At 33.0% G+C, this 24477-nt stretch overlaps 2 long non-coding RNA genes across 3 annotated transcripts in view; one reads left to right on the top strand and one right to left on the bottom strand.

The window, feature by feature from the left end:
- LOC125753335 (uncharacterized) overlaps positions 1-24477 on the bottom strand; it is a 145326-nt gene that overhangs the window by 37543 nt on the left and 83306 nt on the right. The window lies entirely within an intron of this gene.
- The window catches only part of LOC112678780 (uncharacterized), a 110164-nt gene that overhangs the window by 62190 nt on the left and 23497 nt on the right, over positions 1-24477 (top strand). For both annotated transcript variants that reach the window (XR_007404910.1, XR_003147841.3), the window contains 2 exons: positions 15230-15405; positions 16027-16140. This is a non-coding gene — a long non-coding RNA (uncharacterized LOC112678780). The remainder of the gene's footprint in view (positions 1-15229; positions 15406-16026; positions 16141-24477) is intronic.

The following is a 24477-nucleotide window of genomic DNA, read 5'->3' as shown; positions in this document are numbered from 1 at the left end:
GGAAACGAACTAGGGGTGGTAGAAGGGGAGGAGGGTGGGGGGTGGGAGTGAATGGGTGACGGGCACTGGGGGTTATTCTGTATGTTAGTAAATTGAACACCAATAAAAAATAAATTAAAAATAAAAAAAATAAAAAAATAAAAATAAAATAAAATAAAAAAAAGAAAGTTAAAACCAAAAGAATACTGCAATCATAAAAATATGAACCTAAATGTATAAATGAAAGTACTAATATTAGAGAAATTTACTAGTATAAGCATATTGTAAGTAAATGGTAATAATAAGGCTACACTACCACAACACTTCTACTACTAACACTGCTGCTACTTTGTGACTGCTAATAGAATAGAATTGTACTAGATATTAACTATATTCCAATCAACTTGCAGGCACAGCATAAGGATTATTTCATTTCAATTCTAGAAAGAGCCTGAGGATAAAAGTAGTTGTAAATATCATTTTCCGAATTGAAACAAACAAACAGATAATCATGTGGGCTAAGCAATTTATTTAGCTCACAGTAACAGTAAGAACCAGAAAATCTGACTTCAGTCTCTATGCTCTTAAGTGGTATACTACGTTGGTAGCATGAATATAAAAAAAGATATATTGCATGTAATTTATGATTTTATATTTAATAATATTATGGGATACATTTTGTGAATTCTAATAACGCTTAATACAATTTCCCAAGTTTTAGACATTTTCATTATTAGTGATTTTTCAATAAAATTGAATTTAATCATGTATTTTTTATATTTTAATTTCAACTTACATACAATCCATCCAAAAATTAAAGTTAATTCCAGCAATCTGAATGACAAGTATATACATTATGGTCATTAATATTTTCAATTTGATTCTTTCTACTGTGGTCAAGAAACATACCCTATATGATTTCAACCATTTTAAATTTATTAAAAATTCTTTTATGCAGTTTACCTTTGTGAAAGTATGATATGCACTTGAAAATAGAGTGTGCATTCTTCTTAGTTTGAGTGAATTTTCCTGTAAATGTTAATTTACTCATGTTGATGGACCGTTATTAATGCTTACTGCTTATATTTTTCTGAGACGTGTGAAGAAAACTTTAATTTTCTTTTTCTTCTTTTAATGTTCTGTGAGTTATCATTTCATACATTTTGATACTCTGCTATTAACTACAAACATTTAAAATTGCTATGCTATACTGCTAAATAAACTTTGTATCAGTAAGAAATGTCAGTTTATATCTCTGGTAATATAGCTTGTTTTTAGGATTAGATTTTGAATCATATATCCCTTTTCATACCCTACTTTCCTGTTTTTAACAGACAGCAATAGTTTTTTTTGAGTATACACACTATGGAAATCTCTATCTTTAGATATCTAGAGTGTTTAGATCATTTATATTCATTGTCATGTGGTTAGGTTGGTATCTATCATTTTGTTTGTACTTTGTTTCATCACTTTTTTAAACTTTTTTCTTCTTTTCCTCCCAGCATTTAAATTAATTAAGAATACTCATTTCTGTATCTCTTTCTTATCCCCATTAATATCTTACTGGTCATATATATTTGATTTTTTGAGGTGACTACAAACACCCCCACGCATATTACACATCGCATTCCACATTCAAATAACAGAATACCACTTATTAATGCAAACATGATAAAGTAAGTTATTTATTTCTTCCAATCCTTTGTGCTACTGTTGTACATTTTACCTTCATGTTACAAACCCCATAGTATATTGCTGTTGCTTTTGCTATAAATAACCAGTTACTGTTTAAAGATAGTGAAGTGAGAAAAATATACTTTTTTTGCCTACATATTTATCATCTCCAGCATTTAAAAAAATATTCTTTGATAACAGTTCAGTTTTTTACCTAGTAACATTTATTTCTGTGTGAACAGCTTAACATTTCTAATATAGCACATCTGGCAATCCATGCTCTCAGCTTTTGTTTGTTTAAAATGTACTATATTTGTTTTAAAAGTTATTCTTACTAGTTATGGAATGCTAGGTTGGGAGTGGTGGTCTTTAAATACTTCAGAATTCTCTTCCATTTTATTTAAATTGGCTTAGACTCTTACAAGAAATCCATGATGAGTCTAGTTTGTTCCTTTGTACCTAAAGTGGTTCTTTTTCTCCCACACAGGTTGATTTTTTCCATTTTTTCTCTTATGATGTGCCTTACATTAATTTCTTTCTATTCATCTTTGTTGTGATTCACTGAACTTTGTGGATCTGTGGGTTATGTTTTCAAAAAAATGTGAAAATTTCTGGCAATTGTTTCTTCAAAAACTATTTCCTATTCTTCTTTCTTCTGTTTCCTCTCTACTTTGAATCCAGTCACATATATGTTAGACTATCCCAATATTACTGAAGTTTGGTTTATTTCATTTACTTGTCTTTGTGTGATTAAAACTAGATTGTTTCTGTTACTATAGGTTTCATGTCAATGCTATTTTATGAAGTTTGGAGAAAATATTTGTGACTGTGGATTAGACAAAAATTTCATGGATAGAACACCAAAAGTGTGAACCATAGAAAAACTGTACTTCACAAAAAACAAAAACAAAAACAAAAACAAAAACAAAAACAAACAAACAAACAAAAACTTCTCTTCACAAGAGTGTAAAGGTAATCAAAAGATAAGCTACAGGCTGTGAGTTAAGTATTTGTAGTTAATATACTTAACAAAGAATGTGTAACAAATATTCAAAATTCAGTAATAAGAAAATAAAGAAGAAAAATTTTAAATGGTCCAAATATTTGAACAAAAACTCCATCAAAGAAAGCATATAGATGGAAAATAAGCTTATGAATGTAAAAACACACACCACTATTCATTCATGAAATGTAACTTAATACTACAATGAGATACTAAAATACATTCAATAAAAAAGACTAAATTAAGAAGACTGACTATGCTAACTGGTGATAAGGATGTAAAGAAACTGAAACTCATACACTCTGCTGGTAGGAACGCAAACTACTATAGCTTTTTTGGAAAACAGTTTGGCAGTGTTTTATAAAGTTAAATATTCAATTACTCCATGAGGTAGGCATTCTACTTTTGGTATTTACCCAGGAAGAATAAAAGTATATGTCTATATAAAGGCTTTAAAAGATTGTTTACAGCATTTCTATTTGTAACAGATCAAAACTGGAATTAACTCAGATATCCATTAACATGCAAATGATAAACTGTGGTATTATCTACATAATGAAACAGTACCAGAATGAAATCAATTGAAACATCTATATATATGTTAACATGGAAAAATTTCAAAATAATCATGCTTAAATGAAAGAAGCCATACAAAAAGAAACATTGTATAGTTTAGTTTATATTATACTCTAGAAAAAAAAAAAAAAAAAAGCTAATCCGTGACAACATATCACTGTTATCTTGGGGATGGAAAGTAGGCATGAGTGTTGGTGCAAGAAAAAATGGGAAGAAAGGTATAAAGGGAGACAGGGAAACATGCACGATGAACATATTCATTATCATTATTTTGTGATGTTTTCCATGCATACACATTACATATGCCAAAACGTTCCAAATTTTATAATTTAAAAATATGTATTTTATTGTATGTTGGTTCCACCTCAATAAAGTTGTTTTTAAAAGATGGCAGTGAGGCAGTGTGTTCAATGCAGCTGAGATAAAAGATCTTGAGAAATGTGGAATATTCATTTGATTGCATAACTGGTTAGTCATCATAAACATAGCATGAGTGGCTTTGAAGGGGTAGCTCAGATGGAATACTAGATGAGAAAAGAAGAAAATGTGAATGGGAAATATGTAAGTGGATACAATACTTGAAATTCCTGTTAGAATCTTACATTTAGGTAAATGAATAGAGGTCAGATAGTAATAGAAGTGAATCTGGGGTGGGATGCCTGGGTGGCTAAGCCATTGAGCGTCTGCCTTTGGCTTGGGGCCTGATCCCGGAATCGAGTCCCACATCAGGCTCTCTGCATGTAGCCTGCTTTTCCTCCCTCTTCCAATATCTCTCCCCTCTCTCTCTCTCTGTGTCTCTCATGAATAAATAAATATAATCTTTAAAAAAAATGAATCTGGGGAATGTCACTTACATGATTATTAGTTTATTCTGAGATGAGAGCCCCTAAATGTACTGTAAAATGTTTCAATAGAGAGATAGATTCAGAAAATGAAGGAAAGATGTAAGAGAAAGTGGATTATACTGAGGTCATTGAAAAGATGAAATAGCAATTGTGAATTATTAAAAGAAAGTTTTAAATTTGTATTTTGAAAAGTATTCCATTTTTTAATCAGTTGGATCAAACGTGGGCACTAAAGAAGGCATTGTAATTTGCCGAAGCACATAATTAATACATTTTATTGATCAATTCAATCTTCTAACAGGTTGTCACATAGGTAAAGCTTTGCTGAGACTGTCAGATTGTGGCCTCATAATGGGAGGAATAAAATTGCACATTTGTTGAACTAAATGTGGTTATCAACTAAATGTGGTTGATAACTATCAAATAAAAATAAAGTTTTGCTCTTCACTTAATATCTAATATAGTTATAAATAATTATCAGTACCTTTCAACATATGCTTCCTATATTTAAACAATAATCATCTCAAATACACTTTGATTTTCATAGGAAAAACTGACAAGTACTGAACACAAAAGAAATACATGAACATAGTTTTCATTAGTTATTATGATGTAAAACACTACTATTTTGTTGGTTACATTTTAAGTTTCCTGACAACTTTTACAATTTTATAAATCTCATTTGCAGTTATTTGCGGTGACCTAAATAGTAAGTAGTATTTATGTTATTTGTGTTAAGTAACACAATAAAAATGACATCTGTGAAAAAATGAAAGAAGTAATACATACTCAAAAAGCTGTCAATACCAACAATTTTTAGTCTCCACATTATTTTCCCTGTTATGTGTTCCCCTAAATTCATAGATAGAAATAAATAAAAATGTGAGATGCTGAGATTCACAGAGTTTCTGAGTCAGACTTAATTAAAAATAGTTCCATATATATCTACTGAAATGGTCAAAGGTTCTTTAGAGTAAATGAGTATTTTTACAGTTAAATCTAGAAAAAATTATTATGCCTTAATTTATTATTTTTAAATGAAGTATTTGCAGACTATATAGATTCTTATGATTGCAAGCAGTTATATTTAAATTTCTCCACTGTTAGTGAAGATGTTTTCTTGAATTTTCAGATTGAATTCTGTAGTTTACTATACAGTACCTAAGATAGTAAATAACAGATGGAAGAAATGCATCTTCCTACAAAACCATGGGGAAAAAACATAAAACAGAGAAAATGTAGGTTAAAAAAAAACTAAATACCATGTAATTCATCAAATTTCTTTCTCTATAAAGCTTTTTGATCACTAAAGATGTGTTTAAATTACTTCCTAGAGGGCTCCAATGATTCCACACCCACGGTTTGCTTGGTGGGTCATTCCTGATGTTTATTGGTCTCGGTATAATGAAAGGTTTCTTGACATCTGTTTTACATGCTTTCTAAACCCATTTGTGGCACATTGTTTTGTTGATGATGGAAATAGAGAACTATCAGCTTGAGAGCGGTATGTTTTTCAGAAACACTAAAGTTACGAGAAACATACTTCTCCTTCTTCCTGCTTTCAAGTCTCATGTCTTATGGATCTTTTCCTTTTCCTATTTCTCAATGTTTATTTTTCCTCACTGTATCTAAAGCTGATCCCTCCTTTCCTGCACTATGTCTTATCTTCTCTTATGTATTCTGAAGGATGCTGTTCCAGCAATACTTCCCCTCTCAGAACATCATTTTCTCTCTTGATAATTTTCACTAACACAAAAACATGTTTTTATTTCTACCACTTAAATAAGAAGCAACAATTTTGTTTGATCAAACTTTCCCTGCTAGTTAAAGCTCTAATCCACATTTCTCCTTTGTCACAAAAGTCCTGAAAAATATTTTTGTATTTTGTCCCCAATTTCACTCAACCATTTCTTTCTTAAATCTACTCCAAACAAATCTTTGTAACCACCACTCTAAGAGAATTGTTTTTATCAAGGTCAGTAATGATCTCCACATTCGTTAGTCTAGTGGTGAAATATCAGTTTTTAGCTCATTTTTAACACACTATCAGCATTTAACTAATTTCATCACTTTCTTCACCTAGAATGGTTAAAACTTCATTTTCTTAGTTGTCTTCTTACATAACCAGCTTCTCCTACTAAGTCTCTATGTTAGTTCCCCTCTTTTCACTTTTCTTTAAGTTGGCATGTTACCATCATTATTCATTACTCAATTTTTTCCCTCTATGCTCTTTCATTGTTCAGGTGATCATATTTCCATCCTGTGGCTTTAAAAATAACCCATAAATGGAATATTCTCATATTCCTTTTTTCAGGGCAGGTTTTGTTTTGTACCTCAGATTCTTATATCCAAATGCTTACTTGACATCATACTTGCATTATCTAATAACATCTGAAAGTGAAAACATCCAAAAGTTAACTTCTAAATTTTACCCTGCAATTTCTGTAAATGCAGGTTGCTTCCCATCTCATTTGATGGCATTTCTGAATTTCTGGTGACATGGACCAATCAATCTGACTTAACAACTCCACTGACACCTCCCTTGTCCCTCCTTCTTTCTCCCTTTCTCTTTTTCTCTGTCACACACAAGAATTCAATCTATACCAACAATTTCTGTGCACCTTATCTTTAAAATATTTGCAGAATTCAGGAGCTTCCTATCACTAATACCGCTACCACGCCATTTCACCTTGATTATACAAAGTGCTCCCACCAGACTCCGTTTCCACTCCTATCTCTTCCCAGCATCACAATAAAAGTGATCCCCTGAACATAAATGTGTGATTATGCTGTTCCTTCATTCCGTGAGTAGGAGTTGGTCAAACTGCCTCACTACCCTTAGGTTTGTTTTGTAAATAAATTTTTATTGGAACATAGACATGCCAATTCACTTAGTGCATTGCCCATGACTTTTTTTTCCAGATGAAAACTTCTCAATTTACTTTTTAAAATTTAAATTCAATTTAGTTAAAATACAGTGTATTATTAGTTTCAAGGGTAGAATTGTGATTCATCAGTCACATATAAGCTCCAGTGCTCACTACATCAAGTGCCCACCTTAATGCCCATCGCTCAATTACCCCATCCCCACACCCACCTTCCCTCCAGCAACCCCATTTGTTTCTTATAGTTAAGAGTCTCTTATGGTTTGCTTCCCTCTCTGTTTTTATCTTCTTTTATTTTTCCTTCCATTCCCCTATGTTAATCTGTTTTGTTTCTTAAATTCCGCATGAATGAAATCATATGGTATTTGTCTCTCTCTGATTAATTTATTTTGCTAAGCATAATACCCTCTAGTTTCATCCACATTGTTGCAAATGGTAAGATTTCATTCTTTTTAATGGCTGAGTAATATTCCATTGTCTATATCCCACATCTTTTTTTTCTAAGTTTCTGTTTATTTAATTTTATTTTTATTATTATTATTTTTTATTGGAGTTCAATTTGCCAACATATAGCATAACACCCAGTGCTTATCCCGCCAAGTGTCCCCCTCAGTGCCCATCACCCAGTCACCCCCAACCCCCGTCCACCTCCCCTACCAGTACCTGTTGTTCATTTCCCAGAGTTAGGTGTCTCTCATGTTTGTCCCCCTCACTGATATTTTCACTCATTTTCTCTCCTTTCCCTTTATTCCCTTTCACTAATTTTTATATTGCCCAAATGAATGAGACCATATAATGTTTGTCCTTATCCGATTGACTTATTTCACTCAGCATAATACCCTCCAGGTCCATCCACATTGAAGCAAAAGGTGGGTATTTGTTGTTTCTAATGGCTGAGGAATATTCCATTATATACATAGACCACATCTTCTTTATCCACTCATCTTTTGATGGACACCGAGGCTCCTTCCACAGTTTGGCTATTGTGGACATTGCTGCTAGAAACATCGGGGTGCAGGTGTCCTGGCATTTCACTGCATCTGTATCTTTGGGGTAAATCCCCAGCAGTGCAATTGATGGGTTGTAGGGCAGATCTATTTTTTAACTCTTTGAGGAACCTCCACACAGTTTTCCAGAGTGGCTGCACCAGTTCACATTCCCACCAACAGTGCAAGAGGGTTCCCCTTTCTCCACATCCTCTCCAACATGTATTGTTTCCTGCCTTGTTAATTTTCCCCATTCTCACTGGTGTGAGGTGGTATCTCATTGTGGTTTTGATTTGTATTTCCCTGATGGCAAGTGTTGTGGAGCATTTTCTCATGTGCTTGTTGGCCATGTTTATGTCTTCCTCTGTGAAATTTCTGTTCATGTCTTTTGCCCATTTCATGATTGGATTGTTTGTTTCTTTGCTGTTGAGTTTAATAAATTCTTTATAGATCTTGGAAACTAGCCCTTTATCTGATAGGTCATTTGCAAATATCTTCTCCCATTCTGTAGGTTGTCTTTTAGTTTTGTTGGCTGTTTCTTTTGTTGTGTAGAAGCTTTTTATCTTGATTAAGTCCCATTAGTTCATTTTTGCTTTTGTTTCCCCTGCCTTCATGGATGTATCTTGCAAGAAGTTGCTGTGGCCAAGTTCAGAAAGGGTGTTGCCTGTGTTCTCCTCTAGATTTTGATGGAATCTTGTCTCACATTTAGATCTTTCATCCATTTTGAGTTTATTTTTGTGTATGGTGTAAGAGAATGGTCTAGTTTCATTCTTCTGCATGTGGCTGTCCAATTTTCCCAGCACCATTTATTGAAGAGACTGTCTTTTTTTTCCCCCAGTGGATAGTCTTTCCTCCTTTGTCTAATATTAGTTGACCATAAAGTTGAGGGTCCACTTCTGGATTCTCTATTCTGTTCCATTGATCCATGTATCTGTTTTTGTGCCAGTACCACACTGTCTTGATGATCACAGCTTTGTAGTACAACCTAAAATCTGGCATTGTGAAGCCCCCAGATATGGTTTTCTTTTTTAATATTCCCCTGGCTATTCGGGGTCTTTTCTGATTCCACACAAATCTTAAGATGATTTGTTCCAACTCTCTGAAGAAAGTCCATGGTATTTTGATAGGGATTGCATTAAATGTGTAAATTGCCTTGGGTAGCATTGACATTTTCACAAAATTAATTCTTCCAATCCATGAGCATGAAATATTTTTCCATCTCTTTGTGTCTTCCTCCATTTCTTTCAGAAGTGTTCTGAAGTTTTTAGGGTAGAGATCCTTTACCTCTTTGGTTAGGTTTATTCCTAGGTATCTTATGCTTTTGGGTGTAATTGTAAATGGGATGACTCCTTAATTTCTCTTTATTCAGTTTCATTGTTTGTGTATAGAAATGCCACTGATTTCTGGGCATTGATTTTGTATCCTGCCATGGTACCAAATTGCTGTATGAGTTCTAGCAATCTTGGGGTGGAGTCTTGGGTTCTCTATGTACAGTATCATGTCATCTGCAAAGAGGGAAAGTTTGACTTCTTCTTTGCCAGTTTGAATGCCTTTAATGTCTTTTTGTTATCTGATTGCTGAGGCTAGGACTTCTAGTACTATGTTGAATAGCAGTGGTGAGAGTGGACATCCCTGTCTTGTTCCTGATCTTCGGGGAAAGGCTCCCAGTGTTTCCTCATTGAGAATGATATTTGCTGTGGGCTTTTCGTAGATGGCTTTTAAGATGCTGAGGAATGTTCCCTCTACCCCTACAGTCTGAAGAGTTTTGATCAGGAATGGGTGCTATAATTTGTGAAATGCTTTCTCTGCATCTATTGAGAGGATCATATGGTACTTGTTTTTTCTCTTGTTGATATGATTTATCACATTGTTTGTTTTATGAGTGTTGAACCAGTCTTGCATCCCAGGGATAAATCCCACTTGGTTATGGTGAATAATCTTTTTCCTGCATCTTCTTTATTCATTCATCTGTCCCTAGACATCTGGGCTCTTTCCATATTTTGGCTAGTGCGGACATTGTGGCTATAAACATTGGGTACATGTGTCCTTTCAAATCAGTATTTTTGTATCCTTTGGATAAATAACTAGTAGTGCAACTTTTGAGTTGTGATTCTATATGCTACATTTGCATAAATGAGCAGTTATGACAGAGTCTGCATAGCTTGTAAATGTCAAAAATTATTTCCTACTGCACTTTTTACAGAAAACATTTGATTTCCAAAGTTCACTAAAAACTTAGGTTCCCTACTCTCTATTAACTCAGTTATGCTGAATGCCACAGCCCTTAAGGGGACAAGTCATACTTGTCCCCTTACTGTTTCTCCTTAGATCTTTTTTGTCTAGAATAATCTTTCTTTAGATAGCCCCAAGGTTAAACCCTTTACCTCTTTCAAGTCTTTGCTCAAATGTTAAATTAATGAGAGTTATCTTGTGCTCTCCTTTAAATTACAATTAAATTACTAGCTCTGTAGCCGCAAATTCCTGATTCTCTTTTTACTGCTATTATTTCCATAGCATTTAGACTCTAAAAATAAAGCTTAAATCTATTCTTTGTAATTTAGTGCAACCTACCTACAATAAAATGTAAACTCAACTGTATTTGGTTTTGGTGTACTGAACCATTCTAAGAACCTAAAACAGTGTCTGACCTAAAAAGTAGGTGTTCAATACACATTACGTAATGACCTTATAAATTTTGTGTTTTGAAAGCATACCGAAGACAACTGGTGTGGAACAGACATGAGTAAATAAATGCACATGTACAGGAATCAATGAAGACTTTCAAAAAGGACATTTGGTAACATATAATGAGAAGTAGTTTAGAATATAAGAAAATTTTATTTTGATATATAATAATGTTAAATTGCAAATAAATATTAACTGAAAAATTTAAAACATATTAACAAATATGAACTAATTGTTGGATTTGTAAAAGTTAATTGCAACAAGTATTAAGTGAATTTGAAAATTGTTAGGTTGAATGAAAAAAAAATAATAGTGTCATAAAAGTTCACAGAATGCTTTATTCACACCTGAGGAATTTAACCTTATATAGACCAGGCTTTAACCTATGAAAACAATAATCGAGAGAGAAATATTTATAGTTTTCAGAGGAACACTTTTTTTTTTTTTCAATTTATAGGTATGTGGAGGGGAAAAAATGGCTAAAGTTGTATGAGAGGGGGACAAGAGCTGGAACAGTATTCTGATAAAAATGAAGAATGAAGAAAATATTTAGAAAAGGAGAAATATAGAAGAACAAAATAATTATGTAGACATTATCTAATACTTGGCAGGTTCTGAGATGTGAAACATGCCTCATTTTATTTTTACTTAATCCTAGTAGAATACCTGGGAGATGGATATTATTATCTAAAATTAAAATCATCATATTCCTCAATAACCCTGGCATATTTTTCTCCTTCAGGCTGTCATCTTCATTAAGTGCCTCCACTAGTCACTTAGCTTCTCAGTCTTGAAGTTTTGGAATCACACCTGTCTCCCTTCTTTTCCTAAATCCCACATCCATATTATTAAGTCCTATGATTTATATTATTAAAATGGCCATATTTGTAGCCTATATTCATACAACATTCTTCGCATAGACAAAATGCAAATATTAACTAACTTAATTCACACAATAACCTTATGATGTAAATACTATTATTATACTAATATAATTTAGAAATTAATAATTCAAATTTTAGCCAAAAACATGTTAAGGCATACATACCTAATAAGTGATAAAATAAAAATTTAAACTGTAACTTCTCTGCCTCCAAAGTGCATGTGGATAATCAATTTCTACTCTTGCTTCAAGTGTTTCTGGATTCTCCTTAGATCTACTTTAAGTGCCTCTTTATAGTCTAAATTACCATCATGTCTCACCTGCACAAGTGCAGTAACTTTTTAACTTGACTTTCTACATCTATTCTTGACCCTCAAGCACATTCACCCATAGAACCCAGATAAATATTTGTAAGTTAAAATTATATTACACCCTTGTTTCAAAACATATTACTGGCTATCTTTCTTTATCCAAAAAGTCCAAATATAAACCTTTTGTGGATTTTTTTTTCTGACTTGGAATCATTGTTGGCAGCACCTCATTTGGGTTAATCTACTCTAATCTCTCAAAGATACAAGTGAAATAATCCAGTCACAGAATGACAAATACTTCATGATTCCACTTATATGAGGGATCTAAAAAAGTAAACTCTAGAAGCAGAGACTACAGTAGTGGTTACCAGGGGCGGAGGATGGGTTTGGAATAGGGAGTTGTTATTCAATAGATATAAAGTTTTAATTATGCTAAATGAATAATTTCTAGAGCTGTAGTATTCCTTCACTTCAAAATGTAGTGTTATTACCTTGTGTGCATTCACTAAATTTTATTAGTCCTCACACCCCAGATTGCTTAAAATTTCCTGTAACCTTGCATCCCAAACACAACATAGACATTTTCTTTTTTCTGCTCTTCATAGTTAGAATTACATTTTATGTTCCATAGAAGTAGCCCCCTAAGAGCAAAAAGCCAGAACTCCAAGAAAGATTAGTAAATACTCTTTGTATCAAATAGCAAAAATGATGTTTATTGAGAGGGCAACATAAAACAATTGAACCTTATTCACCAGAACATAGTTGGAAGACATTTTTAAGAATATGACATTTATTTTTAGTAGCATTGTTTTAAAATTAGCTATTTGCATATCAACGATTCAGAATACATTTTGGTAAGTTAGCACATCTTACTCGTAGCTTTTTAGTGCCTAAGAAAGGACCTTATTGTGTAAAGTAACCAAAGAGATTGAGTTATTTACATACAGAAAATAACTGTTGTACCAATGAAAAAACAGGGAATATCATTTCAACAAATGGAGTATCTGGAGCATTCACAATGTTGATTAAAAACAACAACAACAACAACAAAGCAACAACTTCTTAAAACTAGCAATTTCCTTCATTAAGACTTATGAAGAGTGACTGTTAAAAATGGTAGTGTCGGGGAATCACTGGGTGGCTCAGTGGTTTAGCGCTTGCCTTCGGCCCCAGCCCGTGATCTTGGAGTCCCGGAATCAAGTCCCACATCAGGCTCCCTGCATGGTCTCTGCCTGTGTCTCTGCCTCTCTCTCTCTGTGTGTCTCATGAATAAATAAATAAAATATTTTAAAAAATGTTAGTGTCTTGGGCGCCTGGGTGGCTCAGTGGCTCGGTGTCTACCTTTGGTTCAGGTCATGATCCTGGGGTCCTGGGACTGAGTCCCATATCAGGCTCCCTGAAGGGAGCTTGGTTCTCCCTCTGCCTATTTCTTTGTCTCTCTGTGTTCCTTATGAATAAATAAATAACATCTTTAAAAAAAATGGTAGTGTCTAAGATTATCAAAAGACTGAGTAGGTTCTTAGAATTTCTTCACATTTGGATTAAATATTCAATGGACTCATTCATGTATACATTTATTCAGCCAATATTTATTGAAGTTTCATAATGTTTGAGGCTTTGTTTTACATGTTTATGACAGAGCAATTAACAAAACTGAGAAATCATCTTCCCTCAGGGGCTTACATTCAACAGAAAAGCAAGCAATAAACCAAAACAATATAAACATATAATGCAAGGTTAGGTAGACAAATTGTAGAAAAACAATAAAATATGCCAACAATGTAGAAAAGGTGTCAGCCAACTATGATCCACCAGTTAGCTGCCTGTTTTTGTAAATAATATTTTATTTACAGCATAACACAGACATGCTCATTTACTTGCATATTGCCAATGGCTACTTTCATGCTACAATGACTAAGTTTAAGTAGTTGTGATAGATATGAACATTAGAGATTAATATACTTACTGTACTATCTGGCGTCTTAACAATAAGTTTGCTGACAACTGATGTAAAGCATGGCATTTGGATACTGCAGTTAGGGAAGGTTTCTTTATAGAGGTAATCTTCAGGTTTATGGATAATTTGAATGAGTAGACTGAAAATTATGGAAAATTTGAAGGCATAGACTATGAAAAGCCAAGAGTTGATGCAGAATCTAAAATCCTGGATTGGGTCATGCTTGATGCTTTGTCAAAAACACATAGTAATTGTTTTAACTAGAGAACAGTGAGCAAAAACAGCATTGACAGGAAACATTGAAGAAGTCAGGTATATTATCTTGAAGAACTTTGTAAAGTAAGTAAGATTTTTGCATTTTTATCTAGCTATTTTTAAGAAGGTTTTGAAGGGATTTGATAAAGAAGCATCTCATTAGGAGATTTAATTTTATTCCTCTTTGGAGAATGTGTAACAGAAGTCCGAGGTAGAAAGAATAATGGGAGATTAACTAAATGTAAGCAATAATGGTGGTTTAAACTTGGGAATAATTTGGAAATGATGAGAAACTGTCTGACAAGACAAAATTTGTAAGTAGTTAACCAGATTGCTAATGGATTGACTGGTGTAGCAGAGAGGAAAAAAAAAGTCACTGACAACTAGATCTGGAAGAGAGGATGCTTACTTGGACTGGGTAGGGACATTTTTGGAGATTGTGAATTTGGGGGAAGAAACTAATGAGTAAAATATGCAAAGAATAAAGAGAAAGGGATTCAAGTATATCACTAAAGAAAGCCAGCAAACCATGAAAGAGAGTAAGAGAAGAAAAGGTCAGAGAAAATCTATAAACACAAGCATAAAACAAGTTAAAAAATGGCAATAAATACATATCTATCAATAATTACTTTGAATATAAATGGACTAAATGCTCCAATCAAAAGACAGGATGACAGAGTGGATTAAAAAATAAGACTCAACTCTATGCTGCCTACAAAAGACTCATATCAGACCAAAAGACACCTGCAGATTGAAAATGAGGGGATGGAGAAACATTTATCATGCAAACAAATGACAAAAGAAAGCCGAGGTAGCAATACTTATATATAGTAAATGTCCTGCCATCTTGGGGCTTACATCTTATTAGGCCAATATACAATAAGCATGATAAATAGTGGCAATCTATTACTGTGTTTAAAAGCAAATAAACAGGGGTGCCTGGGTGGCTCAGTCAGTTAAGTGCCCAACTAAATTTCAGTTTAGGTCAACTCAGGGTTGTGGGATCAAGCCCTACATCACATTAGGCTCAGTGTTCAGCAGGGAGTCTCCTTCTCTCCCCCTTCCTCTGCCTTTTCCACCCAGTGTGCTCTCTCTCTCAAAATCAATCAATCAATCAATCAATCAATCAATCAATTTTTTTTAAGGAAACAAAAAACAAGTATATATTAAAAAGTATTTTTATCTTTTAGGTATCTGTGGGTTGTCTGGGTTCAGATGGACATTTTTTGCTTGATATTTCTCATGGAGCTGCAGCCAATTGTCTGTTGAGTCTTCAGCAGTTATGAGAAAGCTTGACTAAGCTGGATATCCAAGAGGGTTCACTCACATGTCTGGCAGTGAATGTCAACCATCAGCTGAGGTGGAGGTATGGATTGATGCATATACATTTGACCATTCCATGTGACTTGAATGTCACACAGCATGGAGGTTAAGTTCAAAGAGAGAGAGAACCAAAAACAAGCATCCTAAAATAACTCAGTGAAAGTGACAAGATTCTTTATGACAGAGCCATGGAAATCCCAGAACATGACTCCTCTTGCATTTATACATCAAGAAGTCATTTGCTTGCCAGTTCTAATTCAAGAGGCAGGCAATTAGAATCCACCAAGGTTATGCTGCAGATGAGTATATGGGATGGGAAATAATGTTGTGCTCCCTTTGGAAAATATAATTTGTCACAGATACTGTATTAGAAGTTGACAAGTGTAAGGGAGAAAAATAAATCAGCGAAGAGGAAAAGGAAGAGTCTCCATGGTTTATATTTTTACATAGGAGGCTCAGGGTAGATCTCACTGAAAAGCTGAAATATTAGTGAGGATCTTATAGCAAAGAATTGCTTAAAAAATAATTCATATGCTCCCCCAGTAAATGTGGCTGTGGTGAAGTGAGAGAGAGAAAAGAACACAGTGATCCTAGAATCATATTTGGTGGTCCTTTGGGTTGGAGTCCTATTATTATACCTGTATGAACTCTTTTTTCCTCCAAGTTAGGTGTATTTTGAACAGAAGACCGATATATTCTAACTTATATTTAAAGTGAAATATAGCTGTTACTGACAATGATCTACAGAGGACAAGATGAAACTAAGACCAATTAAGAGGTAATTGGAATAATTCAGATAATAGATGATAGAAGCATGCACAAAATGGCATCAGGGGAAATGATAAGTGGTGGTAACTTTCTGGACATATTCTCGCAGAATAGCCATCAGTCTTTCCTGATAAAACGTGATTGGTAAGAGATAAAAAGAAAAAAAAATAGTTGGGGGGTAGAACAACAGAAACAATGATGTTACCATTGTAAGAGCTTTTGAGAGATTTGGGCATTAGGGCAGCATAATTATTCTGGGAGGAGGCAAGGTACTTGTGACTGAGATGAAGAGGTAAAAGAACTGAGAAGCACTGAAAGAGACAGAGAAGTTGGTGTAAATCCTCAGGGGAAGAGATCGTATCCAGGTCTGTCTGCTTACTATTAGTATATTTCAATTTTTATATCAATGTTGGATATGTGACTATGTTTAATTTGGCCCCAACTCTTTAATTATCTAACTAAAAATACTATCATATTGATTGTGTTTCAAAAGTGACACCAGTTTCCCACACTTTCCCTTCAATTTCACACCCTAGAACTTCTTGGTGGATGTGACTATACAGTAAGGAAATGTATCTAAAATTCTTAACTGTCTTGACATTTTTAATGCAATTAACAATAACTTCAATTAACCCACTCCTGCTTTATTACATGTGAGTATAATTACTTTAAGAACTCAAAGAAATAATAATACTGTTTAATTGCAAGTAAATTTGGTCAATAATTAAAATAAAACATAAAGCGCAAATATATTAGCTATGTATGCATTCTGAAAATACAAGTATATTCCTAAAGAGAAATTAGGAATTGGTGGGGGGCAATTCATAAAAGAATAGCATTTCCAGGTCGCTACAGATTTGTTTGTTTGGGGTATGTCTGAGGTGGGTTGTGCTTTAAAAATTGCTTAAGGGTTCATTTTTACCTTCAAAAGGAATTAGAGGGTGGAAAATAAGAAATGTGATTTAAAAAAAAATAAGATGAAATATCTCCTCCCTGGGCTATCCATTCTCTGCCCTCCAGGAAGTCTGCTCTGATAAATTAGAAATATGGTAGGGCTAATTTTTAATGTATTTACCATGAAATTCATTCTTTTATTTAGTTTTTAAAGGACATTTATTTCATTTCTAATTTTGAGCTACTATATAATATCAAAAATATGATAAAGGTATTTTATGTATGATGCAGCGATTTCTGTAGGATGCTGGCTATATCAAGTTGTACATGAGTATGGGCTTTAAACACCAAGCAATTTTTCTCCAAAGAAGCAAGTACTAATGAGTTTTTATCAATGATGTAAGAAAAATTCCACTCTTTTCACAAGATAGCCTACTCTGGATATTGTCACTTTTAAGAATGTCCATCTTATCATTTAAAAATGGTATTTATTCTTTGATTTTCATTTATCAGGGTTGAGAATCTTTTCATAAGTGTATTAATCATTTCAAACCTTCCTTTAATTTGAAATTTTTATCTTTATCTTTATCAATTTTAATTGAGTTTTAATAGCTATTAATATTAATATGCATATATGCTAGAAAATTAGGTAATACATCTTGTTTAAAAACTGATAGAAGGCCAGTGTGACAGAAACAAAGAGAGTGGAGAGACAAAGCTAAAAGAGAAAGACCTTTAAATGGTCTAAAAAAGCAATGCGATTTTTTATTATAAGATAAAATTGAGTCCGTGGAAGGATGCTAAGCATAGATGGAAAATTATAAGATTAAAATTTTACAAAGGTTATCTGGGTCACTCTATGAATAACAGATTAAAGGAATTGGGAAAGTATAAACAGTTACTCATCTATTGTAATGGTCTAGGAGACAGAAGTTGGTACCCTGGGCTAGCATTTTAGAGTGAATGATGAATAAGTATCAGGTGTATCTGAGGGATGATTAGAAATTAACTTACAAAGTTTATCTATTGTAGAGTAAATGTGAGGGAGAAGTAAGTGTTTGTTTACTTTTGACTTTCACAACTAGATTCAGGATATGGACTTCTCAAGTGTAGTGAACCCTGAGAAAATACATAAGATAAATGAAATTATGAAATTAAGAATTATCATATGATTTTATTCATATGTGGAATCTAGAGAACAAAACAAATACAGAAACAAGGAGTAGAATCAGAACTATAAATACAGAAAACAAACTGCCAGAGGGAACCAGGTGAGAAGACTGAGCAAAATAGGTGAAAAGGAGTTGGATGTACAGGCTTCCAGTTATGGAGTGAATAAGTCATGGGGGAAAAGGATACAGCATAGGGAATATAGTCAGTGATACTGTAATAGTGTTGTATGGTGACAGCTATACTTTTGATGAACACAGCATAACATATAGAGAAGTTGAATCACTATGTTGTACACCTGAAACTAATATTATGTCTTGATTAAATCCAACAAAGAAATTTTTTTTAAAAAAAGAATTACCTGTTTCTTGACATTTTTCTGTAACACACTTTAAAATTATATGCCTAAAGTGTTATTTGGGGGAGGGGCATGAACTATTTTACTATCTTTAGTTTTTTTACATAGCTCTTTGTCACTTCAAGTTGTCTTCTTTATTATTACTTTCCATTTTATTTAGGTTTATGATTTTGTCTTTACTAGATTCATCATTATATAATATCAGAATTTCAACTTAAAAGTGACAGATCTCATATTGACCACAGTTATTCCCATTTTAAATTAGGTTAAGAAATATGGGGGCACATGGGTGGCTCAGTCAGTTACACATCTGCTTTTGGCTCAGGTCATGCATTATCTCAGGGTCTCGGGGATCCAGTCTCACATCAGGCTCCCTGCTCAGCGGACTCCCCTGCTTTTTCCTCTCTCTCTGCTTCTCCTTCACTCATGCACTCTCTCTCAAATAAATAATAAAATCTTCATTAAAAAATAAATGTGGAAATTCAAAGTTCCACTTCAATGACAATACATCATATTCCTGCTTATTACTAAGCTTCCTTTGAAACTAGTTCCTTATAAAAAAAACCAGCTGGTATATGAGTAATCAGTCTTAATTCACAATTTGTATTGTTAGAGAGAAAACAAAGCAACTGATATGAAAGTCAAAAGTCTAGAAACCTGTATGTTATTATACCTGAGAGAGAGGTTCTCATGTCCATAGTAATAAAACTTGGGGACCTTGTGTATAAGGTTGCCTTTGTCTCTAGCCTTTCACAAAAAACAGAGTTTTCAAAAGGACTATAGAATAGATTATATTATTTGGGGGTTATCTCAATTGTAGACACTATTTTTTAAAGTATACTACTAAGCTTCGCCACTATGCTTATTCTGTTTCAGACCTACTTTAGATTTCACAATAGCAAATATCATTATGTAGAAGTCAAAGCTGGCCAGTTTCACCGAATATTTCCAGTTTTATTCTTTGTTGGGCTACCCCAGCTAAAAGCACATGACTACATTTTGACAAGTCCTGGGATTACAGTACAAAATTGATCTATTGAACAATATCTTGCTTTTGGGAAGGTCTGTTATCTTAGTAAACTGATGCCTCCCTTCAAATAGTCCATGATACTACCTACAGTCAATTTTGGCTCATTATTATACCATTATATATTTTCTCTTCTTGGGAAGAAAGATCTTTAGATAAATTTATGAAGAAAGAAAAGAAAAAATGAGAAGAAAAATTGGAAGTGAATTTGAATTTAAACATTTTAACTACTGAAGGTAAATTCTGGACTGTTTTCTTCCATCACTAAGTCTGTCGCTAAGTTTATTTCATGCTTTAGCAGAGTCCTAGAATAAGGGAAAGCCCTACATGCTACATGCTACTGTTTAGAGATATGAAGCATCACTGAAATTCTGAAATTCTAACAACCAGAGGTAGTAGTTCCAGCTAATATTTTGGTGCATTTTTTTCTAAAACATTCAAATGACTATATGTACATAAACTGTATCATACCATACTTTTTATTCTATCGCCTATATTTTAAAACCTCATATTTATATATTCACTTAAATATAATTTCCTCAGTTTCTTAGCAGTTGACAGCATTGGCATTTCATATGAAATTATTAAGTTTTATGATATTTAGATTTCTGAAATCCTGTATTATTTATTAAATAGTTATTATCAAATTTTCATGCATTAAACAGGCACTGTTGAATTTGGACCTCTATTTCCTCAAATAATTAGTCAATAATTAGCAAAATCCTAAAGTAGAAATAAATTGTATTCATTAATCTGAGTATTCCTGAATATGAAATCATAAATAAATAAACATTATTTATAAAATATTTAAGATAATTTCATCCTCTTTCTCTCTTCTGGTTGAAAACAAGTGTTCTGAAACAGTTGCAAATTTATTTTTGATTACTCAAGACATCCTTATTTTTAATACATTTGAGGATCCAATTGTGCAGACAAATGGATATTACCAGTTTCATAAAACTTTCTTTAATTTTTTTTATTTAAAAATTTTATTTATTCATGAGAGACACAGAGAGGCAGTGATATAGGCAGAGGGAGAAGTAGGCTCCTTGTGGAGTCCCCATGTGGGATTCCATCCCAGGAACTCAGGATCACACCTGAGCTAAAGGCAGACACTCAACCACTGAGCCACCCACGTGCCCCCATAAAACTTTCTCATAAATGAACTACATATAGTTTAATTGATGAAGATTTTAATGAAAAGAAGAAAGGATGTGGCTTAATGGCATATAATTCAGCTCCCAAATGAAAAAATATCTGATTTGGACAATTAATGCCTCTTGTTCAAGTAAGATAACTACACTGATTTTCAGTATAATTTTATTGGATAATTTTAAGATATACTCCAATGTGTTCAGCCATTAAGTTCTATTACTGAGAAAATAATAAAAATCTAAATAATCTATGAACTAGAAAAGTTGTATTTTTTCTTTATTGAAAACAATGTCCCCATTCATATTCATTCTTCATTCATAAAAATAGAAAAAATACAATTTTTAGTAAGATGTTAGTATTTATTTCCATATGTGCTTTTTTAATGCTGGCTTCTTTTATATAACTAAAAACAACAAAAACCAAGAAAAAAAAGAATTCAAAATGAAAGGTTTTTTTTTTCAACTTTTTTATCAGTAAAAATATAATTTAATACAAAATTTGATAGATGTTCTTATTGGGCTAACATTGAGCATTAGAATTCAAAGATGATTTATAACATCTTCTAGATCTTTTGTATTTTGTCCTCATGTGGCAATTCTCTGGTTGTTTCAATGTTTAAATTTATTGCTACTGCCCGTATTTGTAAGTTAAGTCAATTAATGATTGATATGAAAGTTTATTCCAGATGCCTTTTCTCTGTAGTTTTGAAGTTATATAAATTTTCTAATAATTCCTAAAATAATTCCACTTTTGGTTATTTATTGTGTTTAAAAAGCTAACATTAGCCTTGCTGATTATTGGTTCTGAAATTTTTATAGATCCAGATTCAAAACCCAACCACTAAATATAATTTTGTTAAGAATGTGCATCCATGCACAATTATCAGGTTATATTAACTTACAAATGCAAACCTCAAAATTGGTAAAGGCATAATATCAACATCCAAATTACTTGGACCTTTTAGCTTCTAGGACATTTACTAGTTCTACTTTCCTGCAAAAATCACATTAAAAGAGCCCACTCTGGTTCATCTTGGTGTTTCTAAAAATCCAGTTAGATTGCCATGTGATGTCCTAGATTCAAATATGGTAAATAATGAAGAAATTAATGAAAATCTCAGATTTTCTGTCAGCAGGTTTTTAGGCTGATAGTCAGTTCTTGAGCCAAAGAGATCATAGTAACAATGCTGGCCCAATAATGTCATGGAAATAGTTCTTTAATGTGGAGAGGATATATACAGCATTTAAGTATAAATATAGAAATGCATATTGATTTTACATTGTAAACATCTACAAAATATAACATATCTTGCAGTCCTTCCAAATTGTTAAATAAAATTATTTATATCATTGTTAAAATATACTTCAAAATAGAATTTTGGACTCTTACAGTTCTTTCAATTAAAAGGAAACCAGGGGGTCCCTGGGGGGCTCAGCGGTTTGGCGCCTGCCTTTGGCCCAGGGGCGATCCTGGAGTCCCGGGATCGAATCCCACGTCAGGCTCCCAGCATGGAGCCTGCTTCTCCCTCCTCCTGTGTATCTGCCTCTCTCTCTCTCTATGTCTATCATAAATAAATAAATCTTTAAAAAATATTTTTAAAAAAGGAAACCAAATGTATTTAGTAAAAATAGGAAATATACAGTCATAATAAATATGTGGTACTAATTACTGGAATCAATTTATACATAATGTGGAGTTCAATTTTTAAAAATATATATGCAATGGACAGGTTTCCTAAGTTATTTATTTGAAATATTTTGGGAATTAACTGTATTGACTTACTGCCATTGATCAAAAAGTGCTAAATAAAGAACACTCAATATGACCATGCTTTGCATTTAAGGCACCCTCCTCCCCTGCTAGGAGTGCTGCCCTTGGTGACACTAAACTTGAATTACTATATTTTATCACTATCTATGATATTTTTAGAGTGCCTTGGAAGTGAGGTATAACTTTTTGAAAGGAGAGAAAATAAATACATTATGCCAGGATGGATGAGATGACATTTTCCACAAGCAGAGTATTTGAGTAGACTGTTATACAGAAATAAATGTATGTTAGTATGGCATTTTAAGATACCAGACAACAGTTTAACAACTTAAACAGAAATATGACTGAGAAAAGTCACAGAAGGCTTCAGTGAGATCTTTCTGAACATTATCACTCTTTCCTTCAAATAGATTTTCAATTAGAAAATAAAGATAAGTCACATTTTAATTTTAGTAATTTTGTAAGAATATGATGAATTGCACAATTAGGACTCTCTCTAGGCAGCAAAAGTCATATGAACAAAATCTGCATTAGAATAGTTTGCTTATATGTTTAATATGTTAATAAAAGGTGGGAAAAATCCCACAATTATATTGGATTTTCCAAAAATGTAAAATATTGTGATTCTAGTATATTTAGAAGCTAAAAGTACAAAAGAAAAACTACAAAAAGAACTGTTAAAGAAAAAAAAAAGCCTAACTATCATTAAGCTTTGGATCTAGAAATCAGCATTAAACAAAATAAACTAATTGTTGGAACATTCACTATATTTTAAATAATAAGTTGCAATCAAGTAATAGCAAAAATAATTATAAAAGAGCCATACACTCAAAATAGAAATATAAAAAGCCTAGAGGAGACTTGGATCTCTACTCTCTTCTAGAAGTCACACATCCCTTCTGGCCTTGAGTAGTTAAATAAGTTTAACTGTTAGTTGGCAAGAAATTATAACTACAACCACATGTTGTAAACAAAATACTAATACCCTAAATATGTCCATGTCATAATCTTTGCAGTCTATACATTTATTACATTACCTGGCAAAAGGGACTGTTCTAGGCTGAAATTCTATTTCCTTCATAATTGATATGTTGAAACTCTAACCCCAGCCCTTCAAAATGTGACCATACATGAAAATAGAGCCTTTTAAGAGGTGGTTAAGTTAAAATGAGAATATTAGGGTGGGCGCTGATACAATTTGATTGGTGTCCTTAAAAGAAGAAGAAAATTGGACACACAGAGAGACACCAAGGATGCACATACATAGGAAAGGCCATGTGAGGACACAAAGATAAGGTGGCCATATGCAAGCCAAGCAGGCCTCAACAGAAATCAGCTTGCTAATATCTTCATCTTGAATTTCTAGCCTCCTTATAACTGGGAGAAAATGAATTTTATTTTTCAAGCCATCCAGTTTGTGGTATTTTGTTATGGCAGCCCGAGCAGACTAATAGAAGGACTTTGCATTTAGATTAAATTAAAGATCTTGAGACAGGAAGATTATCCTCGATTATCTGGGTAGTCCCATTTAATCATAAAAGTTCTTATAAAAAGAAAAGAAGGAGGGACAGAATCAGAAAGACGTGATGACGGAAGCAGGGACTGCAAAGAAGTATTTTCAGATTAGGGAATAAACTTTTTAATTAAAACTAATAAATGCTCATGCACTCCTTATAGTGTCTTGCATTTTCCCATGAGGAAGGCACCAGATAATATACTCAATATTCATAAGCAGTTATAGCATATTATTCATGAGTTTACAGAGCTTCTTAAAAGTTATTTAAATGTATTATCAATATATTTTGTCATCTTTTTAACATTTATAATAACGTGCTGAAATCAATAGTGGTTTTAAAAAGTTGCAGTAAGAGGTCATGGTCATCATTTCTAGAAAAAGGGACAGTTAAAAGGTATAAGTTCAACTTCTTGCTTTATTTTTTTAAGATTTTATTTATTTCAGAGAGAGAGAGAGA

Source organism: Canis lupus, chromosome 22 (genome assembly GCF_003254725.2).
Source record: "Canis lupus dingo isolate Sandy chromosome 22, ASM325472v2, whole genome shotgun sequence".
Lineage (NCBI taxonomy): Eukaryota > Metazoa > Chordata > Mammalia > Carnivora > Canidae > Canis > Canis lupus.
Note: the sequence above shows the minus strand (reverse complement) of the source record. Positions and strands in the feature narration are given on the sequence as shown.